Raw genomic sequence first — 21,951 nt, 5'->3', positions numbered from 1 at the left:
AAAAGTAAGATCTGTTTGAACACCCTAGATCATTACAATAAAGTTCATTACCTATATACATTAGTAAAGACCAAACCTATCTATGCCCAATGGGCCATTGCCGTTAGTTACAGGGTCTAATACGTAGAGTGCCCCTCTCTATTACATGCCTCTATCCCTTATGAGTGCAATTTCACAGATAAAGTTAATAATTGTGACCCAATCTCGATTTTTTACAGTGTGATTATTTAATTGTTTTCACAGAACCGAAAAACTCACCATCAGCTCAATGCTTGCTTCATTCATTATGTACATGACTAACTTCTCACCCCCGATATCTGCCCCATAGGAAAGACACAATTTTGATAAAACGAACATTAACTTTAAATTACACATAATAACCCAACATAAGCAAAAATAATAATGCACACCACTGTAGATATGCTCTCTCCATTATCAGATGTACTGAATATATTCCTTTAACGTACACAAGACAATAATATTAGCCATAACAACATTATATTAAAGGTATGCCCGTATGCGTTAATTTTGGACATACTGCGAGTACTGCCACAAACATATGTACGCATAAGAGCAAATCTTAGTTATCCTAGGGGGAGCTCACCCCTCATACGCCACTTACCCTGTGTCGTCTGTAATCAGTTATGATCGTCCATTAGCCGATATTCTTACCCGAAAAATCCCATTCTCTATGAGAAGCTCATTAATGCTAGACACGCTACAGCCATCTTCACTCAAACATATGTACACATAAGATCTAATCCTATTATTCCTAAGGAAAGTTTGCCCCCTTCATACACACACTTCCCACGTATCATCTGCCACTTTGTTGACCTTTTAGCATATTTTTTATTTTTGGAAGTTATAAGAATCCAGTACACTTGTAGGTAACTATCTATATTCAGATAATCTTGAAAGAAAGTAAACTAAGCACTCCTTGTGAAGATATAAGTGTACTTTTCAATAATATAGAAAATAAAGGTATATGAATATATATGATGCCAGTAGAGGAATAAGTTTAATTTTCTGAAAACTGAATTTTTAATTTTGGTTTTGAATTACCAACCATTGTTAATTGAATGGGTGTTATTCTAATCTTCACTCAATCGACGTGGAACCACTTTGATCTAGTTTGAGTGGTCTATTAATTACTATACTTCAAAATATGTACAATTATATGTGATACACATGTTAATGCATACAATATACAGGATCTCCCACTCAAACCAAAAAGCATTTCTCAATATATTGTGTGAGACAGAATGAGAAAGGACATCATTTGGAGTACCCCGTATTCTGTTTGGATTTGTACTGCTGGTATTTTGACACTGTGTGCTGTGACACTGCCATTTGGTTGTTACTGTGTGTGTGATCCGTCCCTTTACCCATCCAACTTATTTCCAGGAAGGCAAAGAGGCACTGGTGTAAGAAATGTGCTATTGGCTTGGAAGGTAAATGCTACAAGTATGCTGTAGTGCCACATGTATGCTGTAGTGTACACAGCCCACGAGCATGACTCAAAGTATGGCTGTAGGTCCACCATGTGGCCTAGCTGGTGCCTGCATTAACCCACAAGGGAGAAAAGTGCCCGGCTATGTTGAAAAATACTTTTGTACATTAGATAAGTCACCCCCAGGAGTGCCCTGTAGTCCACTGGGTTATATGATTAATATATAAAACTGGGATTTGCTAAGTATCAAAGATCCCTACAGTGTATAGCTACAGCAATAAATATTGTTTGTCCTTGTGTAGGTAAAGTGGTACATTGCTACAAAGAGGCTAGGTAGTAGACAATAGTATATTTTTACAATTTTTCTCAGGAAAACGCTAAAAACCTGGTTCAAATTTCCTTTTTAATGCTTATGGAAAATCTAGTTCTAGTTCTAGTAAAGTGTTTAGGCAAAAGCTGTGCCTTACTTATAAATACCAGGGCAAATGCCTCCTTATTGGCTAATGAAAGTAAATCTCTAGAGGAAAGATAAACAAAAGTAAAAAAACTACTTATTCATATGTTTAAGGAATTGCTGAAATTCTACCCACGGGCCTGTGAGTTACATTGTTTGCTTAGTCTATATGCAGGCATTGTGAAGTCAAAAATAAACTATGACTTGTCACTATAACTTTGTACTGGTAAGTGCTGTTGGCATAAATGTTGTGGCATACCTTTTGTTAACAAAAATACTGGAATAAATTAAAGAAAATCTACACCCAATAGGATGATTTGTTTGTAAACAACATTTAGGATACAACATTTATGTCAGACAATAGAGTAGCTATGTCATTTTTTATGCTGTTGAGTACTGGTGTGACAACTAAAATGAAAAAAGCAAATTTGTTTCCATGGGCATTGCTGGATTCTGTGTATTATTTAGAGGTTGCAACCATCCTCAACGGACAGATAGATGGATAGACAGAAAGATAGATAGATAGATAGATAGATAGATAGATAGATAGATAGATAGATAGATAGATAGATAGATAGATAGATAGATGCTTTCTTATTGATAATCAGGAAAAAGCAACATTTTACTTAAGCACAGCCTTATTATTTTATACTCACCTGTCCTAACCGTCTGAAAACATTGTTAGTTTAAGACATTTTTCTGTGAGGTTAGAGAGGAAGTATCCTTAGGGGCAGACTGTTGACTTTAAATCCTCAAAATATATTGGTTTTTCTAATCTGTAGACTGCTGAGTCAGGGTATTAATCCACCTGCACACAAACAGTCCAGTAGTCAGAGTGCCATGATAGGAAGAACATCATAAGCACATTATTTATGCTTTCATAAACACCACAAATGTCAGGAGGAAAAGGTTCAGTCATTTCCAAACTGCTGATGAAAACACACTGGCTGCTCCAAAAATATTTGCAGCTGGATACCAGAGAAACCAGTAATACATAAAACAGAAACAAATAATAGAAAGTCTATATGTATTCTTGTGAAACCCATACACAGGTACCAGAAACTGCATGCCTAACAAGTCTGATTATTATGAATTCAAGATACATGTATGCCACTCACAGTATTCATAATCTACCTAATGGCCAATGCCTATCTTTTTTTTTTTTTTTTTTTTTTTTTTTACAATTTGTTGTATAGTGTCAAGCTATTCCTAGTTGTACAGGTCATTATTCATCCAGGAGGGTCATCACACTGGACAATCCCTAGTAGGCTCAATATATGGCTCATGTGTTATAATCATATGATATAAAAAATGAAGTGTTCCAACTGTGCAGAGTTGCATTACTTGCCTTAATTACACCATTCGTCTCACTGTAAAAGAATACATCCCCAACCTGTTACACGGCATACTAGCCCTCACAATGTCTTGTAGGCTCAAGCTTCCAGAGGACTCAATGATTTTGTGGCTTGCAGTAACCTTTGACAGAGAGAAGGCATGTGCTCCCTTGCTGCTAGTCAAAAGAAAGGAAATATTTGTTGATGATGGGAGACCACTAAGCCATCCTTCATCTGCTATGATCGGAAACTGGGCAAGACAGTTGCCCTGCTTCCCATCATTTCCAACAGTCCCGCCAAGGCCTATGCTAGGCACTGTGGTGAGACTGTTGTCTATCTCCCTGCCAACCTTAATGGTTTGTCTGTGCCCCAGAAAGGGATCAGACACTAGTTGGAGTTTTTCTTATGTTAACGAAAACCAAATAGAACTTCACTCCCCGCCTCAGTAAAAATATAATTTGTGTATGGCTCCTTGATGGGGTACAGACACACACATACATCTTTGTGACGATCAAGGAGCCCGGACACTTTTTGGCTTTTTTCTTAACTTAAAAACAAACACTGCACCTGACTCCTTGCTGGCTCCACAGAAAAACACAAATGGGTTCGGTGGCAATTAGGGAAACCTACCAACCTCATGTATTTCTGAGCACTAGGCACTTGGAGGACTACACAGTGGTGTGCTTCAGAGGATGCTACCACTTTTTCTTCACCAGAATTCCCTGCACAGACAAGAGAAAAAAAAAAAAAAAAGATTTCTTCACATTTTTGAAATGGAAAGTTCTGGATAATGTGGAGGAACAGCAACACCCTCAGTCCCACTGTTTCCACATGTCTACCCATAAAAACAGTACCTTACGTGGGGATGGGATTAGCGTAACAGACAGCGACAGGAAACAATGGTCAAAATTTTGGCCTGTTCTGTGAAACAAGCCTACCCACACACGTGGCGTACCCTTTTAGTTCAGAGAAGTGTGGGGCCATTAAATGGTACTCTAAAATGGGATTTTGCTTGCAGCGGTTTCCAAATTTCCAAAATGCACCATACCCAGTTTACTACCTATGGAAACCATGAAACCTTATAAAATCCATATATGTCTGGCACCCCTGACCCCTCCCCGCGCTCAGATGTTTGACAGGAACAAAGGTCGGTCTTGATATGTTTCTGCACCATGAAGACTGTGGAGAATTACCAGATTTTCGGAAAAAGTGCAAAAAATCGGACAAGTTTCATTTCCAGTGCGAGTACCTGGAAATCCAATCAGGGTTGGGGGGGGGGGGGGGGTGGAGGGTCTGCCATTAAGCGGTAACAAGCATAAAATACAAAGATTATCGTGTTATTTATAGCTGTGCTTTTGAAATAACAGAGTATGATGCTTGCACAGTAGTAATAAATGAAGTGTGGTTTTTTTTTGCAAACTTATACCGAATCACAATAATGTGTTATTTTGCCACATTTACTTTTACAGTGATGGTAAAAATGCATATTTCTTGGTTTCAAGATCTGGTTCCAGCCTTGGCAGAGTGGGGGTCATGACATGCTGCGGGTCGTGTTGGCAGTCCACCTTAGAATGTAAACAGACCTGTTAGTAGTGCAGAGCCACAGTGTTATTCACAGCAGTTGAAATGTAATAACGTGTGGTATAAAGCACTACATAAAAACCAAGATGTTACTAATACTGTCCCTATGCAACATATATATATATATATATATATATATATATATAATGCTAAGTGATGTAATCGTTTCTTGTGGCAAACTGATGAAACTTTTTTACAAGGTGATATTTTATCACATCATACTGAGCTATGAAACTTAGAAGGGGGGTGAAAACGGTAATACCACATGCTTTCCCATTTAAAGTTGTTAAATACCCTCCTCCTGTCCGCCATGTGCTGGAGGTGAGACTCCGCAGAGGGGGACATCATTCATCTCCTATGTGACTGCCCTGCCTTGAAGGCCTTTTGGTCTTCAGCCACCATGACCACCAGGGAACCAGTGCCTCTCACCAGGACACTGAAAGTACACACTGCTCTTCTTCACACCTTTACCCAAGGCCCAACCATCAAGCATCAATAAACAGTCCAGGTGGCTGGACTCGGCCTTGGCTACCACCAAGATAAGCATCCTGACACTTTGGAGGTCAACACGTGTATGACTTCAGAAAACTGGTTGAGAGAATTGTTTCAAGTGGCTGCTTATAAGCGGATTATTTCTAGATTCACTGAACATTACAACAGATACTTGGGCACATGGGAAGCCTTTCTTTGCGACCCCTTACTTGCCCTCTCCTAATAACTGGTCCCCTCCCTGGGGTTGCAGTCCACACCTTTACACCACCTGATCGCCTGCTGACCCATGGCCCGACGCCCCGTCCCTTACCTTGTCTCACTCCCTCTGTCTTGACATCCTGCGCCCCTTTTCCAGGGGTGTCCTGAGTACACACCCAATTTGAGGCTGATGCTTGGTTTTCCCTAGCGGGTTCCTCCGGAGTCCCTGTTCTCCCATCATGGCTTTTTGACTGTTCTGATGAGGGTTGCTCACATCTCTTACCTGCCCCCTGTTGCCTCCTTCCCATTTCCCATTTGGATGCCCCAAAGGACTCTAGCACTGGAGTCCCAACTTGTCTACCCTCCCCTTCACCCCCACCTATTTCCTGGAATGTTCCCAAGGATGTTTTTGCCCATACCCTCCTTCTCCCCTCCCTCCCCGGTAGGCCGCTCCCACCACCCTGGTGGTCCAAGAGCTGGGAGGGTCCTTTCTTGTTTTGTCTTGATCCTTGATGCTTCAGTCCAATATCAGTACAGGTCCCTCCTGCTGGGTCCCCCTTACCTGGCCCCACAGCTCTTCTGGTGGTTTATAATATTGTTCTGTCATATCCTGTTGTTTTTTGTTCATGCTTTTTGTTCTTAGGCGCGTAGGTTATCTGTGCTCACATGTTGTATCATTCCTGTTTCTTTCAACAAACGGAGTTTTAAAATGGAAAAAAATTAAAGTTGTGAAATCTAGAAAAATGTGACCAATTATGCCAGGTTGAACCTGATGAGAATCATGAGGGGAAAACCATGCTGTTGAGGTAATTACTGCAAAACTAGAAATCCAGATTTGTACAAAAACTGTAGTTTGCACCCAGACAGGGATCCACGTGGTAATAAACTCCTGGTAAATACCAACATCATGGGGTGCAACATTTCCAGTGTGAGCTTTTATTGTTCATTCCAAGTTTCACACCTCAGAATGATGCATGACTCATGGTAGAGTTTATCGCATGTTGTGCCTTTTCCTGAGTATCTTTGCATAGGCTTATTTCCCAGGACAATGTGTCCAGGGAAATGGTAGACATGTGGTAATTACCCCAAACCTCCGTTTGAAACCAAATTGGTATTTACATGGAACTGATAACGAGACCCTAAGCACCGGATGAAATCAGGCACTTATTGGTCGGAATTTATTTTGGTGCAATAGATAGTACCCAATTATGAGTCTGTCCCTAGTAACTGGGACTAACATGCAGACGGTGGTGCTCACTGTACCAACGTCTGTCTGTACCTTTAGTTATGAGGGATTTTTTTCCTAGATACATTTCAGCAGGTTTGACTCTGGAGTGCAGTGTTAACTGTCAGACTCATAGGGAAACAGGGGTTATCAGCAGTGCTTTAAATGGGCCGGTACTCTCCGGTACTGAGTACCGGCACTTTTTTATTTTGAGAGGGAGAGTACCGGCATATCTCAAGAAAAACGTAATACTTTTAATTGGAGAGTACCGGCACTTCTCAGAAACAAGCAGGTACTCTGGTACAGAGTACCTGCACTTCTATTTTAACATTTAAAGCACTGGTTATCAGAATATTCACTCATAAGATGGGCCAATGGGAGAAGATCGTGGCCGACATAAAATTCCATTAGTTGTTGATCATGGAAGCGAGAAGTCTAGATGCTTTTTCAGGATTTGGGAGGGAATAGACACGTTTTAGTAGCCTGTGGAAATATAGGTGACCCTTCACATTTCAGGTAAGTGCTGGCTGTAAGTTCTGTGATTTAGCACTTTGTCTTGGAGAATGTAAACTTTTAGTTACTCTTAAGAGTATCTTAGGCGTAGGATGTAGAGGTAAACACCTTTAATTAAAAAACACTTATTGATGGGGAGATGGTTTGAGGTGAATGTGGGAAAGAAATAGTTGCTATCATTTATCATTATTGGAATAGATTGGTCAGCTGCTCTAGTGTAATGTTTTTTGCAAACTAAAAGCCCAGAGCTCAGCTATGTGTGATATGATCTATAGCAGCAATATCTCTCTGGCATGATGCATTGCTTAATTAAACTGGTTGTAGTCAAGTGCATGGTAACACTTGCAAACCTCCTAGCGACAGAGGTTACATGTCATTTCAAATGCAGGCTCCAGTGCCTAATATGCCTGTCACGAAAACCACATTTCTTCCCTATTAGCAGAGTGGCCCATAGCCATGTTCTGTCTTTGTACCTTAATGCGAGGAGTGTATTTTTAGGTCTCCGTAGGCGTTGTCTAAAAAAAGTTAAATATTTAAAAACACGTACAAAACGTTCCAGCTGTTGCAATATTCTGAAGTTACAATTAAGAACTGTGCCAATGCATTATAATTTGACATCACTGTGTAAAACAGTCCCTACGAAGAAGTGTTTATGTTTGCAACTCTCGCTGTAAATGTTAATCTGATGAGTCAGTGGGAGGCTTGGCTTAGCCTCACTGGATCTCTCTCTTTGTGTATTTTCTGCCAAGCAACAGGAAGCTTTTCTGCACCCAGTGGCGTGTTCAGATGTGCAGCGATGGTTATTTGACTTTTCATTAACATATCCCCAGGGTGGTTTTATCAACTGAAATTTAATTTACTGCCCTGGTTATGAAGGACCACAGACCAGAGGGAATGCTGGGATGAGGGGAGTTTCACAGGTTCACCTGCAGCTAGACCACAACAAGGCTAACCTTCCCGCACTGGGACACAAGGACTCCCCAAGAAGCATAAAATATCCCACAATCAAAGCATGAGTGGTTGCAAAATCCTTAGTGCCAATGAATTGATACGCATGACGTCAGTGTTTGTTGGTGACAGAGATGGAAGACAAGGTGCAATATCAATTAATTGAAAGTAATATATAACATTTTCTTTAGAAAAGTGAAAAACAAAATGAAATGGCAAGTTGCTAGTGTCATACGAAAAACTAGCGAATTTTTTTTTTTGAATTGCGAAGCAAAGCGGTTTTGCTTTTTATGCACAAAGTGTAATTTTTCAAAGGAGATGACATTTTAACTGCCTTTCTAGACCAAAAGGCAGAAGAAACACATATTTGTTTTGTTTTAATTTTTTATAAAAATCCACATAACTGGATGAGGCTTGGGGTTAATTTTTAAAAATCGCCAACTTTGAGAGAGTAGAAAGGGGTTTGATATGCTGATCGCTGATGGCTAATGTGTAAATGGGGTTGGTGCATTTAGAAGAAGACAAGTGGTTGTTAGCAGGTTTGTTGGAGGCGAGGAAACCGTGGATACATCTACAGCAGTTAGGTCTTGAATAGTCAACAATCAAATACTTACTATCATAGACCGAGAATCATAGAAATGCAAACCCTCCCAACCATGCCTTGCAGACTGTTTGATGAGGGAGTACGGTAACTAGACCATCAGCTACCTGGAAATACCATGGAAACTTTCACCTATTACAGAATGTAATCAGAGATTCCAACAGATTAATTGTGGGAATACGGAGCACTTTAAGGAGGCAATAACTAAAGAAAGAAATCCTAAGCTGAAAGGCCTATACACAATGGACCCCAGAAGGAGCAAAAGAACAAAGGTACAGGAAGTTAAATGGTGCAAACTTTCAAGCACAAGAGAAGCCCTACAACCACTGTTCGGAGGCACAGCCTACTGAGAGGAGTCCGGTGTTATGCTGCTACAGCCTGTTGTCCAGAGAAGTGCTGATGCATGCTCGTCTCTGTTTAGTTAGCACTAGGAAGTGTTTTCTTCTAGGTATGGCTTTGTCTCATCCTGACTTGCCGACGCAACCTCCAATAACGTGTCTACCAGGAATTCTCGTCGCGCGGTTGTGTAGCTAATCTATGATATGATGTGCACCTACTATATAGTCTAAAAGCTCTCACAGTTGAGAGTACGGTCGTAATGCATGTGAAATCTGCTGATTCCGACATATAGAATTGAAAGTAATGATTAGTTATATGGTATTGAATAAGAAAATCATGTCTTAAGCATATATACCTGCACATCTGACTCTTTTGTAACTCGAGCCCAAAAGATACTGTTGTTCAATTTGCAGATGCTATGCAAACATGAAATCTATAAATTACAAATATTTTATTAATGGAACAACTCCCAAATACCACTCAATAATTTTTGGCTATCTTCCCCTCTAATTTCTAATTAAGATGGAATAAAACTTTTATAGATTTTTTTTTTTTGCATTATTTTATTCTATGAATAGCACACCTAAAATAAACTCATCATTCTGCGGCAAAAAACGCAGTACACAGTACTCAGGTATTTTTTCGTTATTCTTGCATAGTTATTATTGCTATACATGCCCTATTCCTGGCAACAATCTACAGGTGAGGCACAAGAAAGCAACAAAAAATATATTTTTTCCATGACATTAAAATAGAAGTAATCTTGAAAAACAAGAGACAAATGTATTCTTGACACAAAATACTCAGAGCAGAAAAACGCGTGCCACAGCTCTCACTAATATTTTCTTTTAAAACAAAGACTACGATCTTCATACTCTAATGTATGTAATAGTTTTCAGCAGCCGCCTTGCAAACCTCAAAGGGTGGGTGAGGGGAGCGATGGGGGTGGAAGAAACAAAAAATAATAACAATTTTTTAAAAACGCACCTGTTCCCGTCACCGCCGCATTGCTCCTCTGCTTTTCTTCTGGTGTCTCAGCATTCACTGGGACACCAGCACAGGCTCCCCAGCAATCCTGGCGCTGCTCTCATGCTAAAGTAGTATGAGAGCGGTGCCAGGATTGGTCTGAGCATCTTGTTCTGTCACTCAGACACTGCATGGGAGTCTGTGCATTTTTGCCAGGCCGGGTTGGAGAAACCTAAATGTGCATGTGTGTTTAGCCGGCCAAACATACATGCACACTTAGTGAGAAAATTCCTGGCTACTTAGATGCTACTTAGTTTGGGCATAGCAAATGTCTATTTGTAGACCAGGGAAGAATGTCATGAGCAGAGTTGCATGACTAATCATCAATATTTTGACTCTTAAATCCAAAGTCTGCTGGCATCATGAGGATGATCTGGGTGCACCGGCACTAGCCACCCTCTCTTATAAGGGAAATCACTGCTGTTCAAGCCTAATATATTTACAAGGTCTGCACTGAAGTTGTGATAGTGTGACAGTCCGTGTCATTGGCCAAAATACATTTGATTCTTCACAATTTACTAATGATCTGCAGATACCTTTAAAAAAATTCGCCAGAGTCCTGGTATGTGAAAGACAAGTCAACCAACCCTCGTCAGTGGCTGCTCATGTTCTGGTAGTCCTAAAAGCATCTCCAGATACAATACTAAGCAGCTTTTGATGTCTAGTCTATGTATGTAGCATTCTCTCTTGCATTCAAAGAAAGTTGAAGTAAAAAAGTGGGGAGGACAACTTGAATGTGATGAAAAGTGATTGGCACCTTGAGTATGACAAATAGTTACTCTAGAGTGAGACACTGTCCTTAAATTTTCAAGGAATAGGTCATTTATAGCAAATGTCTGTAGCTTACCCGAACTGAATGGTAGTCTTATGGATAGGTTAAAATGAAATCTTTATTAATGCTGCCAAAACTGTGTTTAACTTCAAGGAAGAAGCAAACTTTGACATTGGAGCAAATCTTCTGAAAAGTTCCGTCCTTTGAATTCTATCTACATTATTTTATATGAGAAGTGGTCCATCAAGTAACCTTGGGTAAACAGACAATGTTAACCTTGGCTAGGGTAGCTCTGAACCATCATCAACAGAGATGCAACTGATATGACAAGGACTCATATAGGGTCATCACAAAACAGTGGAAGCCCTGAAAGCAGGCTTCTCCAACAACAACCTCATGAGATACTTGTAGCTCTCCAGCTACTTTTGAGTAGCTTGCCTGTGTGCAGCCAAGCACACTAAAGTCAAAGCTTTTGGTTGGTTGAATTAATATACGCTTCTCAAAATTGACAAGCGTGTATTTGAGACAGAAATGTGTACATTTTCAGAACTTATGGTTAGCTGAGATTAGGAAACAAATGTCTGAATTTCCAAAGAGGGGAGACATTACAAAAATCATTCCCTTGGTGCCAGGGGCATTGACGCTATGTCTGCTGTATTATCCTGATGCAGCCCAAATAGATAACACCAGTTTCACATGATTCACTGAGGTAATCATTGCTGGTGTGGCCACATATGTGTACTTGTCTCATGTAGTCACTATTGCCAAACTATTAATATTAGTAGCTCGGCATGATTTTCTTCAAACAAATGTAGCTCTAATTACATAAAAAAGTTGGAGACCCCTGCTTTAAAGAGAGCCAACAGAGCAATGCTTTTTCATTATATGCTGTATGTATGTTTGGTTGAATATGCCCTGAGTATATCCCTGCAGGCAACTTAAGAAATCTAAATTCTAAGTCCTTAGTCATGAGTTCTTTAACTGAAAGAATATTTTGTGTTGTGACGGGGAACTTGTCAGCAATTCCTGGTAAGCAGACAATGGTCTATCCTGAACTGAATCAGCAAATGGATGGACATGTTTTTTAAGATCTGAGTACAGGAACTGACTGAACTCATGGAACAATTCTGCTTCCATCTTGTGCAAGAGCCTGTGGATCAGGGAGAAGGGGAATTGGATGAAACTGTATATGTTAATGCTCAAACCATGTTAATGGAAAATGCTTTCCCGGTAGTGTTGCCACACATCTAGGGATGTGCGTAAGTCATGTAATTTGATTTTGCATATGCAACTGTCTGGAAAATGACAGCAGTATACAGATGGCATGAGTGGATCACCTGCAAAGAAGAAGTTTGTGCCACATGTGGAGCTGGAATGGACTTTTTTCTTTCCAATAAGACATTCTCTCAGCCATGAGTAATAATCAGCTTTCCCAGGGCTAGATCAGTCAAAAACAGAAAGAAAGGAAAACAAATCACTCCTTTTTTCCTAAATGTGGGAACTAATAGATAATATCTAAGTCATTCCAGTGAAAAATGTTTGAAGAATAACACTAATGCGGTCAGTCAAATTCTTCTGAGTGCAGAGCTTCTGTGGAATCTCTTTCACTTGGCATATAGTATAGAATTTGATGTATTAATGCACTAAGGGTGCAGACCTCACATCCTCTCCACCTAATGGGCCAGATGTTAGGTCATAAAATGAGATGGGTTGACTGCACAAGGTTCAATGACAAAAGATGTTTTTGTGAACGTTGATTGCTGTCTAAACATTTATTACTGAGTAACTGGAGTCTAAGAAAAGGGAAAAATCTAAACATGTGAATCTATGAAAAATCAAGTGATGGAGATCACTTGAATTTTAAGTATGTACTTAGGTTTCATCACATCCTTCTTCCAGAAAAGGTGCCTGGCTTAGAACCCTCTACTTCACAAAAAATTGAATACAACATTTATAGCAAGGCAACATCCTCAAACAACCCCAGTGTTCAAACATAACTGCAGTCAATTAATGCACTAGCTCTCACACAACATCCTACACAATCCCTCGCACACCTTCATGTCCGCGTAAACATCAGTGCTGCCAAAACATTTTAATTGCAAACCAGAACAGACGTTTAAGCAACGTATGGTACTAGCAGTTCTACTTCTTTAGATTTAATGTACAATGCGGAGCAGAGACAGAATATTTACATTTCTAAAAGCTATTGTTTCCACTTTTTCAGCAATATCTCTACATTCTATTTAATGATGCCCTAACATTTCCTTTGAAAACATGTTCCTTTTATCAGTTTTAACAATCTTCCCATCTGTTATGTTAAAAAAAGAATGCTTTAAGAAAAATAAATGGCATTTGTGAAGAAAGGAATGTGTACCCAGACTTTTATTAAAAGGGTGACAACTAGAGCCAAGTAGCACACAGTTATATGTGTACACTTATTTAATATTAAATCATTACTAAGACCATGTTCAGGTCCTTAAAATGCAAAGACAGTGACATGATAGTTCAAACCACTGCTGACTTCTAAGTTTGAACAAATTATTCAAATTACTGAATTCAAAATATTATAGCAAAAGCAAAAGAGAGGGAATATTGCATGGCAAGGTAATAATTTGCCTAAAGCTTGCAGAAATATACCCCATTTATTAACTACAATATGTACAAACAAGTAATTGAACCATATCTGCTAAATAGCCTTATTTAAAAAGTTATCAAAAAAGATTCACTAAAAAGTATTTCAGAGAACAAAAGAAGGCGCTCAGGTACTGAACAGTCTATTATGTTATGTTGTATTCCCGAAATTGTAGCATAGCACTTCGTTTTACCTTCTGTTCATTTCTTCTACTGTCAACATTGTAACATTTCATTATGTCAATAGGATGACTTAGGGAACAAGCAAAAAATCTTAAATGGCAGCCGTCTGGCCCTCATCAAGGAAATATATATGAATCACTGCTCAAGAATAAACAGTGAAGTGAGAAATACGGCCAATCTGTGCAATAAAACGGGAGTAAACCCAGCTCTGACACTACTAAATTAATCTGTCAAACTGATATATACACCTCGGTATAAAATTGTCACCTTGATTTCCCAAAATGTAAAGGTAACCTCAGTGCTGATGACTGTACTTAACAAAACTCAAAAAACCTTGCTGATATGTTTTGATACCATCCAATGTTGTTATCATCTCAGTCAAAAAATGTCAAACATTAGCAAATGCTCTGATAAAATTAGAAAAGCAGGCTATTCATTTTTAATTCATTCTAAGTACTGTAAATTTACAAATTTACATGAAATGGGAATTTGTCCAATTTTTTAGAATGCAATAAGAAAAATAACCACATTCCAAGAAAGAACTTCAGTAAAACAAAGCAAAGAAATTCAAAATAAACTCAAGTCATTAAATCCTTCACTGCCATGCCTTTTCCCCATCTGTGCTGAGCCTTTTTTGCCTACTTGGGGCAGTTGGCGTTTAGGGCTTCATAACTTTTTGTCCACATAAGCTACCCACAGCAAATTTGTGTCCTTTTTTTCCAACATCCTAGGAAGTCTAGAGGTACCCAGAGCTTATGGATTCCCCTGGGGGAGACCAAGTAATTAGCCAAAATACAGCAAACATTTTGGTTTTATCAAAAAAATAGAAACAAAGGGCTGCGGAAGAAGGCTTCTGTTTTTTTCCCTGGGAACGGCATCAACAAAGGGTTAGCGGTGCAAAAATCACCATCTTCCCAGATATCAGGAACGGGTATACTTGAATCAGAAAACCGAATTTTTCAACATAATTTTGGCATTTTACTGGGACATACCCCATTTCTACTACTTTTTGTGCTTTCAGCCTCCTTCCAGTTAGTGACAGAAATGGCTGTGAAACCAATGCTGGATCCCGGAAAGCTAAACTTTTCTGAAAAGTAGACAACATTCTGAATTCAGCAAGGGTTCATTTGTGTAGACCCTACAAGGTTTTCCTACAGAAAAAAACAGCTGAAATAAAAAAATATTGAAATGGTGGTAAAAAAACTGCCATTTTCCGCCACGTTTTACTCTGTAACTTTTTCCTGCCATGTCAGATTTTCTAACGCAATATACCGTTAAGTCTGCTGGATGTTTCTGGTTGTGGGGATATATAAGGCTTGTAGGTTCATCAGGACCTCTAGGTACCCAGAGCCAATAAAGGAGCTGCACCTTGCAATGGGTTGTCATTGTATACCGGGTATACCGCAATTCATTTGGTGAAATATAAAGAGTACAAAATAGGTATAAGGGAAACCTTTGTATTTCCAAAATGGGCACAAAATTAGATGTTGAGAAGCAGTGGTTATTTGCACATCTCTGAATTCTGGGGTCTCCATACTAGCATGTGAATTCAAGGGCATTTCTCAAATATATGTTTTTCTACATACTGTCTTACATTTGGAAGGAAAAAATGTAGAGAAAGACAAGGGGCAATAACACTTGTTCTTCTATTCTGTGTTCCCCTAAGTCTCCCAATAAAAATGACACCTCACTTGCGTGGGTGGGCCTAGTGCCTGCAACAGGAAATGCAACATGGACACATCACATTTTCCCAAAGAAAACAGAGCTGTTTTTTGCAAAGTGCTTAGCTGTGGATTTTGGCCTTTAGCTCAGCTGGCACCCAGGGAAACTTACCAAACCTCTGCATTTTTTTAAAATAGACACCTAGGGGAATCCAAGATGGGGTGACTTGTGTGACTCTCACCAGGTTCTGTTACCCAGAATCCTCGGCAAACCTCTAAATTTGACCAAAAAAAACAATTTTTTCACATTTTGGTGATAGAAAGTTATGGAATCTGAGAGGAACCACAAATGTCCTTCCACCCAGCATTCCCCCAAGTCTCCAGATAAAAATGGTACCTCACTTGTTTGGGTTGGCCTACTGTCCCCGACAGGAAATGCCCCAAAACACAAGGTGGACACATCACATTTTCCCAAAGAAAACTGACCTGCTTTTTGCAAAGGGCCTAGCTGTGGATTTTGGGGTCTAGCTCATCCAGCCCCTAGGAAAACCTAGCAAACCTGGATATTTCTGAAAACTAGACACCTAGGGGACGCCATGATGTGGTAAGTTGTGGTGCTCTCACCAGGTTCTGTTACCCAGAATCCTTTCCAAACCTCAAAATTTTGCAAAAAAACACTTTACATTTTGGTGATAGAAAGATCTGGAATCTGAGAGGAGCCACAAATTTCTTTCAATCCAGCATTCCGCGAGGTGTCCCAATAAAAATGGTACCTCACTTGTGTGGGTATGCCTAGTGCCTGCAACAGGAAGTGCCCCAAAACACTACGTGGACACATAAAATACAAAACTAAAGTTTTTTGCTGGGGTGACACCCGCATTTTTGGTCCTGGACTCAGGTGTGACTTGCGCAGATCCCCCAGTGTTTTTTTACCCAGAATCCTCCAATTTAGTTTTAAAAAATCACATTTTTCCCACATTTCTGTGTGGGATCACTGCACTGGCACACATCGCCTACCACCCAACGTTCCCCTCAGCCTCCCGATAAAAATTATACCTCACTTGTGTAGGTGGGCCACGTCCCTGTGACAGGGAAGAGCCAAAAACAGGTTGAAAATGAGGGCGAACCAAAGCGTGTCCAAAAGGGCAGTTTGAAGAGAGAAAAAAAAAAACGTTTTTAGGCTGACAAGTGGGGCAGAATTTTTATTGGATGCGACAATGCTGGGTGGTAGGAATTTTGTGGATTCCTGCAGATTCCGGAAGGCTCCATCACAAAAATGAGGGAAAAATGTGTGATGTCAAGCAAAGTTGGAGGTTTGCGGGGCATTGTGGGAAAGAAAATGGTGCTGGGTGCATGTGAAGCACACCACCCTGGACTCACCACGATGTTTAGTTTTCAGATGTGTCTAGATCTTGTAGATTTTTCTACATGGCAGAGTCCCAAAGTCCAAAAAGTGCAGCCCTCACCATTCCAAGTGGGACAATTGTGAGAGTTAGACAAGCTCTCATGGCCGAAATGTAAAACCAAGACCCAAAATAATCTAATGTCCTTTTGCTTGCTGTTGGTTAAGATATTTTAGTGGGCGGGGGAGAGCTGAAAAACTGTCACCCCCTTCAGTTGGGGTGGGGGCATAACCATGCCCTTACTGGTTGTTGCGGCCGTGCGACGGGTGCAGTTGCACCCGTCGCGCTTTTCACTGTCTGCTATCCAGACAGTGAAAAGCTGGCCGGGGCCCTGTTAGGGGGCCCCTGCACTGCCCATGCCAATGGCATGGGCAGTGCAGGGGCCCACAGGGGCCCCAGGACACCCCTTACCGCCAGCCTCTTCCTCGCGGTGAAAACCGCCAGAAACAGGCTGGCGGTAAGGGGGTCATAATCCCCAGAGCAGCGCTGCTTGCAGCGCTGCCCTGGCGGATTATCACCGCCGGGGCAGAAACGGCAGAAAACTGCCGGCCCCGGCGGTGCGAGAATAGGGAAGAAAGCACCGCCAGCCTGTTGGCGGTGCTTTCAGTCATTATAGCCCTGGCGGTCTCAGACCGCCAGGGTCAGAATGACCCCCATAGTCTGGATGGACAATAACATTTTGAGTGAGAAAGGCTTAAACTGAGATGCCTTTTTCTGGACACAGACGATCCTGTGACAGCACCTTGAGGTGTTGTCAAATTTTAATTGCCTTTTGCAACTGCACAGAAGTAAAATAAACAATATGGACTTTCTAGCCTTGAGGTGATGTGTGCTCCTAAAAATTAATGTCATGGTCAAAGGTGAAAATTTGCAGTTACCCATGCTGAAAAACAACTCGTACTACTCCAAACTGAATACTAGGTGAAGTGAACTTTGGTGGTGACGCACCTGGATTACCACAACTTAAAAGTGTGCTCCCCAAACATGAAACCAGCATATACAAGTAGTGCAGACATAAGCAACAGAATGTTACTGAAACTATATATATATATATATATATATATATATATATATATATATATATATATATATATATATATATATATATATATATATATATATATATATATAAAATCACAGGGAACCAGATGTTTGGCAGAAAACAACAAATATTGAAAGACTTTTCATAGAAAGAATGTGATCACAACTAAGATCAATAAACTAGATTGATGAGGAGGTCTTTTTTTTTCAAGGTCCACATCAGAGATGTGCCTTCCTTATTTTTTTAATGAACCGAGTCTCCCTTTCACACTTAAGACACCCCCTGCAAGAATGATATCCACGTATGTTCCTACCAGAGTGATTATTATGAGATTCTCCATATAGGTGTTTCTGAAGTGCTATTAATAAAACTACAAAGCACAAAAAACATATGCAGTCATGAAAGCCTGATGGCTGAATAAATTTGATCTTTTGCAATCAAGAAAGCATTATGGCTAAATAAATTCGACCATGTTTCTGATGTCAGAAACAGCTTCACTAGCTGCTGTAAAGAAGGGAATGCATTTCAGTACTTAGTACATCCGTGCAGAGCTTTTGAAGGCACTGATTGTTCTTGCCTAGGACAACAATTCTCAAGACAGAACTCTGTAAGGCTGATCTGCTCCATTTCCTGCCTCCTCATCTATATTCATTGTGGCAGGCTCAAACATGCTGGGTGAAGCTTTCTCAAGCACGCAGGGCCTAGGTTGTGGAATGGTTAATCTATCCAGCTATACAGGTTGCAAAATCCACACGCCTTTAGGAAAGCAGTGATTTGCAAAACTATCATTCTCTTTCTTTTTTTGTGTGTTTTGTCTTCAGGCTGTATGTTGGCAGCTGTGGTCTCCTATTGCTATGATCATCTTTGGAATAAAAATGTGCTTTAGAAACATCCAAATAAACCATCTGGATTCTCCAACTAAGACTATATCAGGTGTTTATTAGTACAAACTAAGAATATACAATGTGAACTAGTTAATTTGCAAACCTGCCCTTTGGCTACCATAAAAAAATGAAGACATTCCTAGTGGACTGCACATGGGGCACATCTCTTTTAAATGCAATACTATTTAAATAGCAATAAACAAAACTTCTACAAAGGGAACTTTGCTCTTGAACACTTTCAGTACAAGCAATCAAGTGGGAAAAGGGGTGCACAGATCAAAGATTAACTTGAATACTGTGATTTCATCTGAAATGTGGATCAACCCATATATTTAAAAGAACTGAAGAATATGTAGTTAAGTGAATAATAGGCAGAGGAACAACAAATGTCAAAGCCACCGATCTGGCCTTGGCAAGCAGGTAGAATGATTTAATTTGTATTTTTCTCATTGCAAACATATGTCAAACATTTCATCAGTGCAAGGAATGTCAGTATTATTTTTGAAGGAGACAAGACTAAATCACCACCTAATCCATCAAGGCTGAAACGTTATTTTGCCACTTAACAACTTTATACCAGCACCTATAGCAAAGAGACAGAACATGAATCACCATTTACCGGGCACCTGAACTGCAGGCAAATTTACTAGCTGGTATTTAAAATTAATATAAACAATATTTACAATAAAAAAGCATACTTTGAAACACCTTTGTCACGGGAGAGAAAGGAATTGATTTTCGAGAAAGTAAACAATCTGCACAAGCTTTGTGCAGTCATTTCAAGTGAACACATTCTTTGGTGACAGAAGGTAACAGGTGAATGACAACTGAAGTGACTTATAGATGTAGCCAGCTAACCAAAAGCCACTCTGTATAGGTATATTGTGTATGAATTGTTTAAAAAATAATAGTCTGGCAAGACACCTGAATCTATCTCTAAGGCCTGATCCATAAGCAAAGAAAAAGGCACCCAAAGTGAAGATAAAATAAATAGCCCCTGTTTAAAATCAATGTAATAAATAAAATAAACACACTTTGAATCAGATTTGTCTCTGAAGGGAAAGGAATTCCTTTTAGGCAGAAGCAATGTACACAGGCCTGTGCAGTCACCCAAAGCAAAAGAGCAAGTGGGTAAAGTTAACCGACCAATGGATGAAGTTTGCTGACTAAAAGCCACTCTATGTACATATATAAAGTACATTTTCTTAGAAAAACAATAGTGCTAAGCTCCAGGCCTAAACGTTAGTTTCCTCTTTTGCATTTGTGGAGAATGAAAGTCATCCAATGATAAGGAAGGAGCTGTGCCCGTCAAATAAGAATCAAGCAAATGAGGTTAAAAAGAAAATGAACCAGTGGACACCATTGGACTTACCAAATCCTACTCTCTGTATTATTACAGTCCACAATAGGTCTGCAACAAGAGACACCTAACAGTTGAGGCACAAGACACAATACCTAACAGAGGTATAAACATGTGAAGGTGAACAATATCTCACAAAAAAACATAGTCCTCAAAGTTAATGGCTAATATTATATGTGATAGATATGGAACTTTGATGATACGGAGATTCAGTTTTGTTGACACAATAATACAACTATGATTGAAGTTGGATAATACTAATTAGAAGAAGTATAAATATATTGCAGAACTTGCCAGTTGTGCAACTCTTGAGATAAAGGAGCTTTCAGTAAAGCATGGCCTGCTTCAGTTAAGTGCCGGAATCTAGATTAACCCAGAAGTACAGTTTGCAAAATTGTACTTACTTAAAAGGCTTGCAACATATTTCTAATGTCCTTAACAAATAATTGTCACTCACTTGCAGGTAAGCCCTAAAATGCATCACTGAAGTCCAAAGACTATAGAGTCCCAAACAGCAAAACACAAGTTGCTTAAAGCACAAAGACAAACTATGAAAGTGAGCAATATAAAAATATACTCATCATAAATATTATCACAGTCAGCATAGAAAACAGAAAGGTAGAATTTCAGCCCAAAGCCTGCGAAAGCCACATGCACAATAAAAGATGAGTAAAGCTGGCTAAAACCAAATAAAAGCAATCTAAATGTGTAGGTGTACATCTCACACACAAAAATGATTACATTGATGGCGGAAAACAAAGGAACAATGTGAGCGCTGCACAGAGAACAAAAAGGCACAATTTCCGAAAAAATACATTAACAGCTATTGTAATAAATAAAGAAATAAATTAACAGCTTTAAAATGCATCCTGTAGCCAACTAGAAATGAAAGGCATGAGATAGGAAAGCACCACCAGTTTTTGCTTTTATAGTCTACGTGTAAAACACAAAGCACAATGAAAGTCCAAAGCCTGGGTGTGCCACACAATGCAACTGTTAAGCTCACGGAAAGAAAGCAGTTGCAGTCAGCACAGAAATCATAGAGTCACAGTTTAATTACAAAGCATGCCCACAGCTCACACATATACAAAAATAAAAATAATGGGAAATTGCCATGTAAAAATCATACCTACAATTAGCACAATTAAAGTCATCATTAACTAAAAGATCACCGCAAGTTCAGTTAAACAATATAAAACATAGCCATTCTACAATAAAGCCGCACAAAGAATCAAAGCAATTAAAGCCAGAGGCTAAATATAAAGAAACACTTTTAGCTGAGCACCAAAAATTGACTGACAGACCTCCTGTACAAATCTTCCTCTAACCGCTTTATAAAGAAACACATGAAAGGCACCTATTTCACTGAGCACGCGCGGGCCAAATTCAAGTCGAGATTCAGTCACCAGTCCAATGCTGAGCCTAAACAGCACTATTTTTGGGTGGATGCTAACATGACTCAATTATTAACAAACACATGGATGATGATGCCTGTTCCAAAGCATCTCTATGTATGTGCATAGGTATGAATTTGTTGGAAAACAATAGTCTGATAGTCTGGTGTAACAAATACAGCTGCCTCAACTCAAGGCCGGACCTGGAAATGTGCTGTTGGCTCAAGTACAAGTTTAAACCCTCGGAATTGTACTCAAACCACGTGAAGACAAATCTAACATCTCTACATGACAACAACATCATATTGTTTCTTCTACGCCTTTCATCTGAGAACAAACATTAAGGGCTATTGATGACACTCTAGAAAGTTGATTGTCCCCGTAGAACACAGTCGAAAATCTAGTCTTAAGTCGTTTCTTTTTTTGTGATATATATTTAATGAAATTAGCCTTAATAGGG

At 39.6% G+C, this 21,951-nt stretch overlaps 1 protein-coding gene across 1 annotated transcript in view; it reads right to left on the bottom strand.

Moving 5' to 3' along the window:
- Window positions 1-21,951, bottom strand: part of RALYL (RALY RNA binding protein like) — a 1,738,931-nt gene that overhangs the window by 1,232,885 nt on the left and 484,095 nt on the right. The gene's annotated exons all lie outside the window — the stretch shown is intronic.

Source organism: Pleurodeles waltl, chromosome 2_2 (assembly GCF_031143425.1).
Source record: "Pleurodeles waltl isolate 20211129_DDA chromosome 2_2, aPleWal1.hap1.20221129, whole genome shotgun sequence".
NCBI lineage: Eukaryota > Metazoa > Chordata > Amphibia > Caudata > Salamandridae > Pleurodeles > Pleurodeles waltl.
Note: the sequence above shows the minus strand (reverse complement) of the source record. Positions and strands in the feature narration are given on the sequence as shown.